Genomic DNA, 9,283 nt, shown 5'->3' on the forward strand with positions numbered 1-9,283 from the left:
ATATGGCATAAACATATATATATATATATATATATATATATATATATATATATATATATATATATATATATATATTTCTCTCCAAGTCCTTTCATGAATCCTCACCTTATCTCTATAATGTGAATACATTATAGAGAATGTTGGTACAATTTCTGTTATAACATGGAAGCTTAGATAAATAATATTATCAAAATTGCACATTGCCAGAATTACAAGTAAAAGCTAGACTCTATTTTCTGTATCTCATAGATTAACCAAAATTCCAAGGAAGACATTTGGAGTCTGCAGCTGTGAGCTGTGCCCTAACTTGTTTTCTAAAAAAGAGATATGTAAAATAGAAATGTCAGACTTAGTTCAAACCCTCTACTTTATATTTTACATTCTTGTACTTTTTTCTTTTTTTCTTTCTTTCTTTTTAACTAAAGATATATTAGGTAAATCAGCCAAGATTATTTGAGGTAGTGGTAGATTTATTATGTTAGCTAACCAGTCATATAAAACTCCAAAATCAAAGTTTCAAATAGATTCCAGAGAAAATGAAAAAGGCAAGATTCTCAGAATAAGAAACAAACCCTTTGTTCCTATTTTCTTAGTAGAAATATCCATTTGTGGTCTTATTAGGCTATCTACTTAATTAGAGGAAGTCATCTGTTATAAGTAACAGTAGTTTATTTAATCTTTCTGTACAAACTTTTGAAGAGCATTCTAGAACAATGGCACCTGCATATTTCTAAATGCACAGTGTTTCATGCATCTTTTAAAACCACAATCATCTGCTTGATTTACTACAAATCCAAGAGCAAAGTCAAACATTGTTTTGAATCTTCCATTCTCAAAAGATAATGTAGATTTCAGAGAAATTTACTGAAATATTTAATAACAACATACTTGGAATTAGAGGATAGATGCAGTTTGAAATTAAAGTCTAAGTCATGAAATAACCTTTGAGTTTACTAAAGGAGAAAATATTACCATGAAATGAAGCAAATATAACAATTCTCTGGACACACACATGAAAAACTAAAACACAAACCCTGCTATTGCTAAATACTAATGCAAAATATGATCACAATGATTTTTTTTGCTTAAAATGATTTTTAAACTCTCTTGACAAAATAAAGATTAAACACAATGCTGTTTCTTTTTATATATGTTAGAATTTAGAAACTGAAAGGTATTATAGGTAAAGTATGTTATTCAGCTAAAGATAAATTGTCAGCAATCTAGGTATGCTGACATTTAGTATCATCTGAGTTAGACTACCTGAGGCAGTTATCACATAAAAATGTATCTGTCATATCCAATGTAATAGTTCTTCTTTTCATGCTAGCTAGCTCAAAGGACTATATAACAATGCGTTCATGTCTTTTGTTCAGACATTATTAGGGATAATTCCAGGACCAATAATTTCACTGTCAAAGAAAGTTTTAATGAAAGCAGGGAAAATTAAATGTCTATAAACAGCACCCTAACATTCATTTTTGCAAGCATGTTCTATCAAGTGACACACATATGAGAAACAGGTCTGGGACAGAAGAATAATTGTTTGATGAAATAAATGTCAATTTTAACAATATCACTCATAGAGGAAACACAAGAAAATAATGAGCATATGTCACTTCTTTCAATCTAAATTTCAAGTTTTAATAATATATGTAGGGAGTTAGAGAGATTGCTCAGGAGTTAGGAATAGGTAATGTTCTTTCAGAAGGACTAAGTTTAATTTCCAGTACCTAGATGAAAACTCACAACCATCAATACTTATAATTCCAGAGGATCTGCTGACCATTTCATGTCTCCACACGCTCCTGGATATTGTGTTGTGCCATTTATCCCCAGAGAAAACACACCCACATAAAAATATAAATAATAAACATTTGAAAATTAATATTTGTGTGATATATATTAGGGTGTTAGATATAAACTTTTAATATGTGCTGACAAATTAACACTAAGTGAAGTGAGGATATTAGATCAAGATGCTTGACTGAGAGTACCTTATCATTATGTACACAGGCCACTTGTCATCTCTATCAAATGCATACGGTCACTAAAATTCTCTTAGTTTTTCTTCTTTGTTGAAAAGTATCACTTAAAATTGAGCAACTCTTTGCAGTGCTCACCTGGAAACACAGAAGGATATTCTGGAAGTGTCTTTAGCCAACATATCATCGATATATTACATATAAACATACTATACACATATTACATTATATTTTAAAAATCTTCACTACTCATGCCTATATTTTCCCCTATTATAGGTATAGTATGATTCTCTGACCATGTACTCAGTATGTCACTTTCCTTGACATAATGCTGCAAGAGAATGTGGGAAAAAACATATTTTTTTAATTATCAGTAAAACTAATTCTCAAGAGAGACTTTGAAAGTCACAAAGTCTCTATTAGCCCTGTTAGGCTTTGTTTGCATGAATTTCCTTTAGCCTTGGTCCCAACATGAAAAGTTACTAGAACAAAGTCATTAGAGTTCCCATAGAGCTTGTCAATTAGTAAAGGAATATTTTTTGTGTGAATCAATGAGTTTTCAGAGTTGTTTATTATGCTGAAACATAGTAGCAACATAGTTTTCAATAAAATTAATTGTGAAGTGTCATTCTACAAAAAACTGTGGGGTTAGCATACTCCATCTATTTTATAAGATGTCTAGAACAAGAACTTAGACTTTTCTAATAAGTTTTATTTCCTTTATTTCATCATATGAACAAAAATAGTATAATCATATACATATATATGATAACTGATATTAAAACATTGCTATCTATGTGACAATTTTCAAATAATTAACAATAAAGTAAATATCTTATGCATCTATCAGCTATTTGATTCCAAACCTCATAAAATTAATTCATACAGGAAGAACTTCTATTAGGGATTTCTATATTAACTTTTGAACTATGATAATATCTGCTGGCAGACAGAATTTATAAATATGTTTTTCATTGTGGAAACAAGTAGGACTAGAAATAGAACAGTGGCTGCAGCTCTGGCAGATGACATGTGGTGTTCTTCACTTATAAGCCCCATGGATTTTCAGAGAGCAACTTGCATGTTGGATCATGCTAAAAACCTTTGAACAAGTAACTCCTATGGTATTAAGACACCTTTGGATTTTAACTGAGAGTATTTTTCAAGTTCTAAGAAGCTGTTATAAATTAGGTTCACTTTCACAGACCTAGAAGTTTCAGGCTGGAGTTGTTCATAGTTCAATAACAATCTTGATTAAAAACCCAGGCTAAGGACGATTTTTTTTTGCTAAAGATTCTCTGGATGAAACTACTTATAAGGGATTATATTAACTAGTGTGGACAGGTTAAACTTATAAGTTGTGGTTAAGGAATTTAAACATATAACATTAAAATATACTGAAAATTCTTAACATTATAAAGTGAATAGATATTTTTCCTTTTCAGAGACATTCCAATTATATTATTTTAAATAAATATTGATTGGTTTCTCCAAAATCATCAATTTCTCTTATTTGTGAGTATTAAAGTCCCCATGAGAACCAAAACAAAGAATTGATATTTTTTTTGAAAAAATATGCTTACCGGGTATTGATGCATGTTGGAACTTATACATTGCTTTCTATTATATCTCACCATTTTTTTTTATCTTTGCCATTTCACCAGATGAAAACATATTCAGTCCATCATTTTACTAAAACTATTCCTAGCATCAACAACCTCAAACAAATACAATTCTTTAGTAATAGAAAGTAACTCTGGCTAAATTCACCAGTAAAAGATAATAAGCTAGAATGTTGCCTAAGAGCTTATAACAAAACCAAAGAGTAATGAGAACCTCTAGAAAGAGTCAACGTAATCAACATGTGCACTTCAGCTAGAGAAGATCAAATCACATTTTTTATGATTGAGCTGTTTGGGACTTATTCTGTCTAAAGGTTATCTAGGAAGAAGCAAATGGCTGTTGTCAAAAGCTGTGTACACGGTGAGCAAGTAAGCATTTCTCACAGATGAGAAAGTCACTAGAAGCTGAAGCAGGCAGTCAGCAGAAAAAATGTCAATGTCTTTCAAATCTGTCTGATAAAATTAAACCTTTGACCAACAGTTTGAAGAATAAGAAGTCTCCACACTTTTAGAACCACACACCAACCATATAATAGATAACAAAAGTAGAGAAAAATCAGTGACTTTATGGAAGTTGGAAGAGCTTTGAAAACCTCAATGGTACCTAAGATTCAGAAAGGATGTTGATTGCCTTCATCCTCTAGTAATCTTATGTGCTTTGGTCATGATGCTGTAGAAGGTTGTGTTGATGTCCATGGTCAGTGTTATCTCCAGAGGTCATGTTGGTGTCCATGGCCTATGCTGTAGCCTGAGACTATGTTGATGTGTGTGGTCTGTGTTACCACCACAGAACATGTGGATGTCTGTGAAGTGGGTCGCTGCCAGAGGTGATGGTGATATGTGTAGTTCATGTAGAGACCGTGATAAAGTCCATGATATTTGATGTTGCCAATGACCACATGGATGTGCATGGTCTGTATTCTATGACTGGAGATTTATAATTAAAAGTGAGAGACATTGAAAGGTTCTTTGACACCCTCCAAAAAGGAGAAATAAACACTCCATACAGGTATCCATTGAAGACTTCTTAAAAACACGATCAGGATGAAGTGCAGCTGTTCATAGCTGACAGCCTCTGGTGAGACTGGAGTGGTAGAGAACAAAGTTATCATGCTTCTTGGAGTTTAATCATGCTCCAATGAGTATATGAGAAAATAAAATTGGAATTGTAATTTTCCCATGTTTGAGGCAGTCACAAGAGTGAGAGAGTGATATGGGAGGAATTGGAAGTGAGTGTGATGGGGTGTATTGCATGAAATTCCCAAATAATCAATAAAAATATGGTGAAAAAAGAAAGGGTATTGAAAGTAAGGTGGTCTGGCAGAGATAGCTAACTTGCTAGCATGATATTATTCACAAATTCAGAAATATTCTTCCTCTATGCACTTTGCTAGAATTTCATTTTTTTTCTTCTTGCTCCCACAATCATATCTGACTGGATAGTATGAAGCAAAAATATCTGTCTGTAACTTGGGTAAAAGGTCTCCCAACCTCAAACCTGGCTGTATACCTTTAGTACTTTTTAACCTAGCTCCAGTCCTGTCAATCATACGTTTGGTGTAGCTTTGCATTTTCAGGTATTGTAAAAAGAAGTGTGTTTTCACAGAGAAACCCAAAGAAACAACTGACCTGAGTTCATGGGTACATATGAACAATGGATCAACAATTAGGAAGCCTGTATGACAGTTGTTAGCTTGGTCTTTTTGTAAGGCTCCTAGCAGTGAGATCAGGTCCTATCCCTGGCATTTAGCTGACTTTTGGGAACTTGTTCTCCATGCTGGATTACCTTACCCAGCATTGACACAGGCTTTGTGGGGATACCTTTGTCCTACCTCATCTTGATGTGCCATGCTTTATTCAAGCTCATAGAAAGTCTACCCTTTTCTGAATGGAGATTGAGGACGATGGATGGGGAGAACGGTAGATGGGAGTGGGTGGGGGTAATTGGAAGAAAGGAGGGAGGAGAATCTGAGGTCAGTATGTAAAAGCAATAAAAAATATTAAATTATATATATAAATGACATTATGTGACCACAAAGGCATGCCAACCATTTTTAGCTTGCTTCATAATCTAATAAAATTATAATTTTAATTGGAAATATATTTTTTAAAAGAAAGTATTTGGAGAGTCTTCCCTGATAAAGGGATTTGATACTTTTCAATAAAACCTTGCTTGCCCTTCAAAAAGAAAAAAATGAAAATAATAACCTACAAATAATTCAAAATAATCATTTGAAATAAGTCAATAAAATCGGATAAAAAAGATAAATAGAAAAATCTGATCAACACACAATACATGCAATAAATGTTTAATAAGAAAACAGGAACTATCAAAAATAACAAATTCTGGGGTTTAAGGAAGCAATCACAAAACTGAAAAATTCAGCAGAGAGCTTCAACTACAAATTTAATCATGCAGAAGAAAGGATAATTGAATTTGACTACAGGTAATATGAAATTAGCTATTTAAAGAAACTAAAAGGAAATAGAAAAAAAGGAAGAATGCCTATGGGACTTAACACTTCCAATTCAAAGAATATATGCCTGTCATAGGCATTAGAGGAGAATATAGAGGGGGAAAGACCTGTTTAAAGAGATAATGGCTCAGTTTCCCTAATATTAAGTAGTATATGAATATCCAGACTGACAAAGATCACTTCAAAAACTCATCAATTAAAACCCTGAGATATATTGCACCATGAATTCCAAAATGTTGCAATTCTTTTTTTATAAAAAAAAAAAGAGGAGAAAATGAGTGATCACATACAAAGGAAACTTCATGAGATTGCAGCAGATTTCCCACTGGAAAATTTACAGAATAGGAAGATAAAATGAAATCCCTAAAACAATGAAAATTATTGTCAATTTACTAAATGTATATTATAAGAAATTATTAAGGTAGCTGTTCAAGTTCAAATGAAAAGACAATAATGACATGCAAATACAGAAACTTATAAGTCTCATTTATTATGGTAAATATGTACATAAACTAACATTATTTTAACAGCTTAATGATGGTCCATAAATTGCTTTAAACATGTCATACAAGTTAAACACAAAATATTCTCAAAATAAGTAGAACTAAATTATTCTACACACACTACATAAAACGTTTAAGCTGTGATATCAGTAAGTTGGTTGATTAGAGGTCCCTACCATGTTGCCACCTGCAAAGTGAAGAAGACAACAGAAGAAATCCTGTTATTTCACTAAAATGTTTGAAGATGAACACCAGGGTAAATGGAAATGCAGAAGAAATGTTACAGAGCAACAGAGAAACAGATGGCAATATTATAGGGAGGAGAGTTAAGCATGCCACACCTGTAGTTCCATATGTTTCTCTTTTTTTTTTCTTTGAAAAGGATTTATTATTTTTAATGATGTGAGGGAGTAAGTGAACAGAAGTGCAGGCACCCTCAGAGGTCAGGAGAGGTTATCAGATACAAACTCCAGTCTTCTGAAAAAGCTGTACCCTAACAGAGCCATTTGTCCCCAGCTGCAATAGTCACTTTTCTTATAATCAACTACAAGTTAACAGAGACTGCATAAAGGATAAAGAGAAGTAAGGGGCTCTAAGTAAGTCTCACTAACACGAGACAAACTGGATAGAATGGCTGCTTGGAGAATCCTGCAGTTCTTGTGGACACTGATTCTAATGTGGGGGACAGGGAATCTCATAAAACTACAGTCTAATAAATCACTACAAAAGCTAGGATGCTGATCCATCAAGGCTGCAGGACAAGGACTAAGGAGTCTTGCTCTCCTGTCAGCTCCAAGTAAGGATTGAAGCAGAGTTCATGAGCACAAAAATCATAAATATTTGCCTGAAGTTACAGTTACATTTTTCAGGAGTCAAAGATTAGGGACATTCCTTGTGTGTTCCATTATTGTCAACTGACATAGAAAGCTTACCCGATCAGATTCATTTGCCCACAACTGGGGTTTATATTGTCGGGTGGCCCATGTTGCCACCAAAGGCCACATGGATATCCAGGGTCTAGGCACAATCTGGGACCATGTTGGTTTCAGAGGGCTGTGCTAACACTGGGACCATAACAATTTGAGTGGTCAGCACTGTTACCTGGGGCCATGGTGTCATCCAGGCCAGGACTGCTGCTGAGGGACTTGTCTGGTTCTATAGCCCTACTGCATCCACCTTCTACTGTAGGGTCTGTGTTGATTTCTGTGGTTCCTGATATCATCAAAGGCCAGGCCGATGCCTGGGGACTGGGTCACCACCTGGGGCCATGTTGGTGTCTTGTGGCCATGTCAATCTGAGGGACCTGTGCTGCCACCTAGGACCACAGTATCTGAGCCCAATCTGCTGTCTAGCACTATTTTTGTGTCCATGTACCTACCACATCCATAGTCTATATTGTTGTCCATGGCCCATGTTGCCCCCAGAGGCCACACAGATGCCATGGGTCAGGGCCAAAACCTGTGACAATTGACAGGGTTGAAAAAAAATTCCATGACAGGCTACTAATAACTCGGTTGAAAACTAGGCCCTAGTACCAGCTTCTTGAAACTGAACAGGCAGTTCCTGAGGAAGCTATGAACAAAGGACAACCAATCACCAATGCCCCTGACAACAGGGTGAGGAGAACTGCATGTATTAAGCCTGAGTCAGCCCCTTTCAATATCTCAAGGCAATGAAAAAATAAGGACAGACCCTGGGACTTGTCCAAACTTGCCCAAAGATGGAAAAACTGTAGCCTTAGCCAGACCCAGCCAGCACTAGCCATTTAAAAATATACTAACTGGACTTACTAAGGTATTTCTAGACAGAATAACCTGTCTTTAGAATTCCTCTAGCTGTGTATCAAAGGAATTTGTGAGCTTATTTGAGATTGCCATTTTGCTTTTGTGTCAGATGTGTGGCCCTGGCATGCTGAAACTTTCTTCTCTCAAAAATTAAATACTCTTGCTTATTGCATACATCTCTGGGAGTTTTTTGTGGGACTTCTCATGGACTGGAGCAACAATGTTGGTATTTGTGGGCTGTACTGTCATGAAGACCATGCCTATTTGCATGGCTAGCACTGTCATCTGGGGCCACAGTGTCATTCAGGCCAAGGGCACTGCAAGCACATGTTGCTCAAGCACACATGCAGAGAAAACACTCTTATACATTAAGTTTGCAAATCTGCCCCAAAATGTAAATCTTTCTAAAATATGTCAAACAATCGACTTATCTAGCAAAATTATCATGATAGATCAAATCAAACAGCAGAAATAATTTCTAAGCTTATAGACAGCTATTTTAAAAAACTACAGTCAGAAAAATGAAGGAAAGCAAACAAGCAAACATAATGCACCAAGGAAATGTTCATATTGTGAATATTCCAAAATTAGAAAAAAGAAAATTTACAAAGCATAAAGCATCTCTGTTAAATGATGACTATGGTCATCTATGCGTGCAACCCTAACTCTTGACAAGAGGTTCAACACCATTCTTAGCTACATAAAAAGTTAAAGATAAGCTCTTTGAGATCTTGCATTAGAAAAGAAGTAGGGAGAAAAGAAAAATATATTTGATCAATAAAATTTCCTCTGAGGAAATTCATCATTAAAAGGGCAATCTGAATTCTAAGGACAGCAATTGATGTACCAAGTCACATATCCAAGACCTCTCAATAGACTCACTACCAACCTCTCCATAATAACTATGTGGAC

The 9,283-nt window shown here is 34.8% G+C and overlaps 1 pseudogene; it reads right to left on the bottom strand.

Moving 5' to 3' along the window:
* The window catches only part of LOC119804233, a 174,191-nt pseudogene extending 166,382 nt beyond the window's left edge, over positions 1-7,809 (bottom strand).
* Positions 7,810-9,283: the final 1,474 nt, after the last annotated feature.

This window comes from Arvicola amphibius, chromosome X (assembly GCF_903992535.2).
Source record: "Arvicola amphibius chromosome X, mArvAmp1.2, whole genome shotgun sequence".
Taxonomy (NCBI): domain Eukaryota; kingdom Metazoa; phylum Chordata; class Mammalia; order Rodentia; family Cricetidae; genus Arvicola; species Arvicola amphibius.